The 8,044-nt window shown below is 41.0% G+C and overlaps 2 long non-coding RNA genes across 2 annotated transcripts; both read left to right on the forward strand.

Moving 5' to 3' along the window:
* Positions 1-533: 533 nt before the first annotated feature.
* LOC119289351 lies at positions 534-1,014 on the forward strand. The gene is made up of 3 exons (XR_005141490.1): positions 534-661; positions 797-838; positions 960-1,014. It is a non-coding gene; the product is annotated as an uncharacterized LOC119289351 (long non-coding RNA).
* Positions 1,015-2,597: 1,583 nt separating this feature from the next.
* Positions 2,598-3,062, forward strand: LOC119289352. Its single transcript, XR_005141491.1, has 3 exons — positions 2,598-2,645; positions 2,757-2,893; positions 2,967-3,062. It is a non-coding gene; the product is annotated as an uncharacterized LOC119289352 (long non-coding RNA).
* Positions 3,063-8,044: the final 4,982 nt, after the last annotated feature.

An 8,044-nucleotide genomic window follows, 5' to 3' on the forward strand; every position in this document is an offset into this window, starting at 1 on the left:
ATTAGTACTACTAAATCTTTATGGCTTCTTCAGATTTACTATTTGGACAATCTCCTGAGTGTCAATATGTTGGATGCGTCTCAAACACCACGCATAGCTTTCTACAACACTGGGAAGATGCAAGCTATCTTAAGTGAGGATAAGTCGAAGAACAAGCCAGACTCGGAGTCATATGGCAACCTACCGGTATGTTTCCCTACCCTATTGCTGCCAACTAGTAAATCTAGCTTTCATAATATCATTACATTAACTCTTTATGGTTATTTCCAGCTTCGGTCCCAGGAGGGTACTTGCTACTTGGATGTTAATGCCAACGCGACATCAGCAAGCCATGCTCAACCTCATGCCCATTCTGTTCTGTTCATTAGCATGCTGGAGCAACTCAGGGACTGCGTGGATCAACTACCTCAATCGAAGCAGGCTGTGGCATTTGCTGCTATACGGAGGTGTGATGATTCAGTTGCCAAACTACTTGCTGATGTTTCTCTCGAACAACGCAAGGTTGTATCGGTGTTACGCTGCATAATGCTCGATCCTTCGACGTCTTCGCCATCACCTCCAATTCAGAGGGATCCTAAGCCAATTTCTCGTGCTGCGGCACATTTGGATAATGTAGCGGGCAATGTGGACATCGATCACACTACTATCTTTGGCCCCAATAGTTAGTACCATATAATTCTATTTTTGATGTGTTTCTCACCACCACATTACCTAGGGAATAAAACTTGAAAACAAGACATCAAGAAGGGAATTATGGCTCCTGTCACTAAGCTTGTTTATTTTTACCCATTTTCAGATGAGAACCCACCTGGGAGATCTTCAGCCCAACTCGCTCGGGGTGATTCCCAATCCTCAGTGACCAACTGCCATCAACATTTTTCACACCCTTCTCTACTTTTCATTGCTGTCTTTTTAACGATATATCTTAGCTTTTGCTACTTTTCTTGATGGCCCAGCAGAACGGTCGATTCATGACATTCCTGCTGCTACAGACAATATTGAAGTTGATGGCACCAGTAGTAAGTTTAATCTTGTTCTTTTCTCTCTTTTCTGCCTCACTAGCGCATTTCTCTATATTATGCCCTTTCAAAAATCACACGTTATGTGCAGTACAATCCGAAGCCGACCGCAGTGTTCAGCGAAACGATGGTGTGGATCCCAGCAAGAATCTTCCATCGTCAGGTATTGGTCATGATGGCACATAATTTTATAAGTTAATTCTATGACTCACCACAACGCAACTAGTCATTTGCATATCATATATTTAAACCTTGTGTATTTTTACTAATTATCAGCAGATGGCCCACTGCAAGGTTCTCTTACCCAACTGCTCCAGGGTAATATCGAAGCTTCTACGACCAAGTCCCAGCAAGGTTTTTGCACACCCTTATGTTATTAAATTGCATTTCTTTGTTCTTACAAACCATATTATTTGTCACCCTTTTTGTTGTTGCTCTTGCAGAAAGCTTGCTTAACGCATTTTATGGACCTTATGACAAAAGCGAAAATGATTGCACAAGTAGTAAGCTTACATTTTTCTGTATGTTTCATATGTCTTCAACTTGAATAAACTAATTTTAATTGTATACCTTGTCAACATTTGCATGCGCAGACCAGCCCAATAAACCTCATCAAACAGTTGAGCCACACAATACTGTTGACTCTATGAACAACCTTCCACCACCAGGTTTCATTCCTCATCTCACTTTCCATTCTATGCTAACTTGATGTAGTGATTCATGTAATTTAAATGTTTTTCACATATGAAGCTGGTAGTGACTTCTTACATTTGATGGTAAAACCCACTTGTTATTGTAGTAATCCCTCTAAGGGTTTCCATGCACACATTTATGATAATACCAAGTTTCTTTTCTAGGAATTCATTTTATTTCGTGGTGTTTCCACTTGTCATTTATTGTAACACCAACTAGATATTCTAGTAATCTATTTATTTCCGCCTAGCTATGTTGAAAATTGAACGCACCACGACCAACTATTTCTCACCTTTTCTTTAACCCTACACGACAACTTCTGAACGCTGTGCATGCAGACAAACAACATGGCTCTGACAGCCACTCAAAAACCGATTGCCCTACTCATGCTGCTAACTGTTCTGATGTGGATGCGCAAGGAATCACCGATCCCATTACGTTTTCTCAAATGTGTGAAGGCATTGAATATGATGGAACTGGATGCCCCTCATGTGATGCAGACGGTCAGTTCATTAATCATAATACAAATTCAATACATCTTCGGTCTGCACTTGTTTATGGTAATACTATTATAATTTTTCTATACTGCACAGCGCGTCTTATTAATGAGGTGCACCTTGATGACCTAGGCCATGAGCATGAAGAAGAAGCTGAGATAGCTCCAACTAACACTGGTAACTAGGATACAAATCTATTACTTCTCTTTTGACATGTTTCTATATTTTCTCTTACTACTGGTCTTGTTTATCTATTTGTAAATACTATCTACTGCTTGGTTGTTTCATGTACAAATATTTTCTTCGAATTTCTTTTTCTTTCTAGATGCAGAAAACTTGGGGGTGGGTGTGTCAGACGTATTCACGGGCCAAAAGTTTGTAAATGAGGCACAAATCGATGCAGAAGCTGCTGATCACACAGAGCAGGTCTCAAAAGGTTGTTTTTCCTACTCAAACTTAAGTCCATACCAACTTATAAATAGATGTGTCGGCTTCGCCAAAATTATAACATTTTTTTTCAATGACTTAATTTTATGGTTAAGTATAGATGGCCATTTATCTGTGGATGCACCAATAATTACTGGTCAAGTCCCAGTTAACCATGACAATGATGCTGATCGCCAAATTACTGTCCATGAACCAATTAGCCACACAGAACAGTGTACCACCGCAGAGCAATTTCAGGTAATACCCTCCATTACGTCTACATAGCTCCAAATATAGCACATTTCTAATGAAGTATCCATCATGTATACAGTTGGAAGATGCCAACACACCTGAATCCTTAGTATCCTTCGGTCAGCCAACACAAGAATGGGAAGTTAGCCAACAACTTCGAGATGCTAATATTCACCCAAACAGAACCCCCCATTTTGTAATTATCTATCTTTATGCTTACTTATAATTATTATGCCAGGTGCTCATAAATCTTATTAACCTCCTTTTTTACTATTTCCATTTCAATGCAGGATACTAGAGAGCCATCCCACAAAGTGTGTATTAGGAGTGGCAGTGAAATCATCAAATTACCTCACACTGGAGCGGAGGCTCAACCTACCAACCTACAGCAGTCTGCCTCCACTGCACAACAGGCTGCCCACACTATCCATGTGATACTTTTTATAAGTGCATTCTTTCGTAAATCAGAGTTGCGGCTGCACACACATTGCCTAAAATTTACCATTTTAATGTCTGTCAGGTCTCTGATGCATCTGCTCTACAGCTGTCTCCCAGGCGCTCGGCGAGATTTAAAAAAACAGATGTTGTAAGTGCTGCCCTGCTATTAACTTTGTTTTTACATTTTTTTCCAATAGTAATGTTCACATACATAATATCGTATCTCAGTTGGGTTATTTTCTACATATTTCAGTCTACGGAAAAACATACACTTGTTCGCACCGCCAAGAACATGGAGAAGGACAAAACCAATGTCCCAAGCTTTGTGAACCCCAACCAATTCGGAGCTCCTGGAAATGTTCTGCAATGCGGTCAACTACCAGTTATCGTAAAGAGGATCAGGAAGAGACCATTGAAGATCATTTCTCCATTTAAATTACATCCTGTTAAGTCTACCATTTCTCTCAACCACGCCCGAAAACTCCGTGACATAGTAATCAACGACCTTGATCTCAAAAAGTAAACCTTCACACCATTGCATCCTATTTTTAATGTGCACTAATTATTTCATCATTTTAAAATACATTACAAATTCCGAATTAACCTTGTCATAGGACTGGACTTCTTGCTTACGAACCTTCTAAGTTATATCTTACTGGCATGGATCTCGCAAAAAGCTTCGGCGATGGGGCATCAATGCTACCCAGCTTGATGGAATACTACATAGACATTCTGCGTCACGATGAGATTAAATTAAGGCCCACGTCGGCTGGGTACAGGATGTTCCTTCGTTGGTCACTATCGGTATTTAAACCTGATTTTACAATTATCCATTTTTACTATGGCTAACCATTCCATGTTCTCGTTACCTAAGTATTCAGCATCATTTTGTCAAATGAATAATCAACATTTTTGAATTATTATGTGCAGTTCCACCTTAATGTCGATGCTCGGCACGAGACGCAATCCTTCAATCCTACTTTCATTGAGGCACTATTAAAGGAAGACCTCGTGGATAAAGACCCTCAAGATGTTCGCATGGTAAGGTTCCTTACTGCATCACACTTTTCATCTTGCATGCTCTACATCCTTTGCTCTCCATTCATATTTTTTTATCTGCTGCAGATATTATGGGTATCCCATCAGGGCAGTCATTTCTCAGTTTATTGTGTGAATCGTGTTCACAGACGGATTGACGTCCTCGATTCAGTTGACTGGAGCACACAACAGACTACATTTGAGGATTTTCATAAGCCGTGGGGTCCTATTGCTGTCGCCAGACTCAATGATGCTTTTTTAAAAGTTACTGAGGGGAAGTTCGACAACTTCTGCAAGTGGCCTATTGCTAGATTTCCAACCCCCAAACAACTTGCCAACGACTGTCCTTTCTTCTGTTTCAAATTCCTGAAATTTTATGATGGCGAGGAGAATCAATTACGAATCAAAATCGACCCAGTGAGCATCCCCCCCACACACACACGTATCGTTACTAGATAAATACGATGTCATGGCTACAATGTTAATTCTTTTTTTCTCTATGAATCATTTGCAGGAGAAGTTTAGTGATTACAGGTCGGAGGAGCTTGCATACATGGTGTTCCATGAATTGAATTTATTTCGTCAGCTACCACCTCAAATTGAAGTTTTGAGGAAGGCTATTACAAAAGCATAACCAGTTGCCGGCACTAGCAAACCAAAATGTTTCGCGAGGGGAGTCACAAGCTAGCCATGTTTATTTCCATATCCACCATGATTACTTTCCCGACAGATATTCGTCCTAATGTAAACCTAAGTGACGGAGAATATTATTGTACTGCTTTCCGTACTTGCTTCTGCATTACTGTATTTTGTATTATCTAATCGTATATTAGGTGGCACAATCGATGGCTGCAATGTGCATTAATGTTTTATATATTTTCTGTAGTACCTTTTCTCTCCCGTTATATACGAGGTCACTACTACCTAATACTCCCTCCGTCTCGAAATAAGTGCCTCAACTTTGTACTAGAGTTTCAGACACTTAGTTTGGGACAGAGGGAGTATTATTTACAATTACAGGTTAAATCACCAGAACTTATTTCCATTCACTGCAAGTAGGCACAACCTTGTACCAGAAGGCATGCCAATTTCCTACCAGCTCTTTGAACGTGTCACTCTATGTTTAAATATTTTTCATATTTTTAAATATGTAAATTTTCCTGCAAATCTTTGACCAAATCATACAATGCAGCCTACGATATGTCAAGGCTACATTTTCATTACACATACATTTTTCTTTTTGTTTTCCTGTCACCGATGTGATCAATTTTTTTATAGTAACACCATGCACCATATATGGTAAATCGACCGTAGATTCTTACGAACTATCCTTATATGGTAACACACTGAAACAATAATAGTAATTCCCTTCATTTTACGCAGTACTTATTCCCTCCATTCAATCGTGCTGGCAATAGATTAGGGAAGAAATCGTGGCCGCAATACATGCGCCTTTCCCGCCCCCACCTCCCCACTAATCTTGCCGCAGCACTATATAAATATGTTTCTCCTGCGCACTGAAATCTCCTACACCTCCCAGTTTCATCAGAGCTCCCAAGTGCATGCAAGCCATGCCTCCTTCAGCCATTAGGCCTCCTCGCAAGCCATCCGCCATGCCACGGCTATACTGCGCCTGTGGCACACACGCCCAGAGGCTCGTGCAACTCGTTGGAGCTAACGAGGGGAGGTTCTTCTACCAGTGCCCCTATTGGGATGTAAGCGCTCCTATTCTCATTTCTTTGATGTATTTCCATGCTTCACGTCACCTCGGGTTTTTACATCCTTGTGCTTGCAGGATCCATCGGCTGCAGCCTGCAACATCTTTATTTGGGAAGATATTCTGGACAATTACGTTAACCAGAACCAGTGGCATCTTGATCTGAAGGTGGCCTTCGATGCTGCAGACAATGCCAAGGCACAAACCATCAAAATTGCTAGACAGATGAAGCTGTCCCTTGCTTTTGCCATTGCCGCTCCTGTTTTTACTTTTCTCATGTTTTACTACCTAGCTTGATATGATGTACCACTCGAAATGCGGAGACACTTCATTGATGAAGTATTTTATTTCCTTTCTTTGTTAGTTGCCTCTCCCATGTTTTAGTAATCCCTTGATATGATGTACCGCTCTAAATGTCCGAGAGACTTTAATTAATGTAGTATTTGCTTTCCTTTCTATATTACCAGTGCAAGTTCTGCAGATGATACTTCACCGTGTTTTCTATAAATTGTTTGATGTTGTTACCATTGCTGATTCGCCCGAGATTCCAATATACCTACATAAGTTTTGTGATTGCTTTTTTTGGTCAACGTAATCCTCACATGTTTCTCTTGTGGTCTGGGGTCGTAAATACATTAAATAAATCTATGGTTATAGCAATTCGCAACTGTAGTAATGCGCTTACTATCCGCAAGAATTGGGGCCTCTTGCCATTAGACAGTATATATGGTAAAAACAACATGTTACTCCAGTAAATCCCATCAAATGTTTCTATTGCAGACGGCCGACGTTGTCACAGATTATAACCCAATAGTAATGGTTACTGTATAGTAACCGTAAAGCAAATAACAGTAAGAGTCTTACCACGACTCCTTACTTTCTCATACCCCACTTACCACCACCAACACGCCATCATTTCCTTAACCCCCCCACCCCGTCCTTGCGGATGTGTGCGTACTAACTGCTCTGTAATCACTGAACACCCCCATCCATACTCCATCTCCATCTCATCTTCCGAAGCTTCTTCCATGATTTCCTGATGAAGGCAAGATATCTCTCGTAATGGATCCCTCTCCTGTGACATTCAATTTCTCGCAAGGAGCTCCAGCAACTTCTACGCCAACATCATGGAAGAACACCGCCGTTGCATCATCTTCATCATCATCTGTCCCCTGCAGTCCACCATCTGTACGAGATCCACGGATGCACACTTCCGTCCTCACCCCACCGCCAGGACTCCAACCGGGTGACATGGTCACCCCTGATAAAACCCAAACCTACAGTCCGGTAAGTTCCGATTCAGTTTAATCTTGTACATTTTCCCTCTTTGAACTTGGTGTTCCTATTTCCAATTTCGTTTCTATACGCAGCGTGAAGATATTTCCGAAGACATCGTTCCTAAACTGCTGCAATGCTTTGCTGACGAGAAAGAAGCTTACGAATTTTATGTCCGCTACGCAAGTCATGCTGGATTTGATGTTCGCAAGAATCGCACAAAAAAGACGGTGCGTGAGTTTTGCTGTTCCCGTGAAGGGCATGCACCCCTACCAAATCACGACGAAGAACGCAAGCGAGCAAAGATGTCGAAGAGAACAGGCTGTCGAGCCTTTGTCAAGCTAAGGAAAAATCTGAAAGATGGATCTTTTCAAATTGAGAGGCTAGTTCAAGAACACAACCATCCTCTTGTATCCACGCCCTCCCAACTTAAGTTTATGAGGGTACACAAAAACTTTGATCCTTCATTAATGTTGTTCGTCGATCATTTGCAAGCCGCAAAAGTAAAACACAAGTCTATGATCAATTTGCTCTCAGACATGCATGGTAGCCGAGATAATATTCCTTTTCCGGACAGGGACTTGGAGAATAGGTACCCGTGTTACTCATTGTTTTTTATATCAGTCTAATAGGTTTCCTGTAGTCTAGCTTATACATGTTTTTGAATTTATAGGAAGGCGGCTAACATG

This window comes from Triticum dicoccoides, chromosome 4A (genome assembly GCF_002162155.2).
Source record: "Triticum dicoccoides isolate Atlit2015 ecotype Zavitan chromosome 4A, WEW_v2.0, whole genome shotgun sequence".
In the NCBI taxonomy this organism is placed as follows: Eukaryota; Viridiplantae; Streptophyta; class Magnoliopsida; order Poales; family Poaceae; genus Triticum; species Triticum dicoccoides.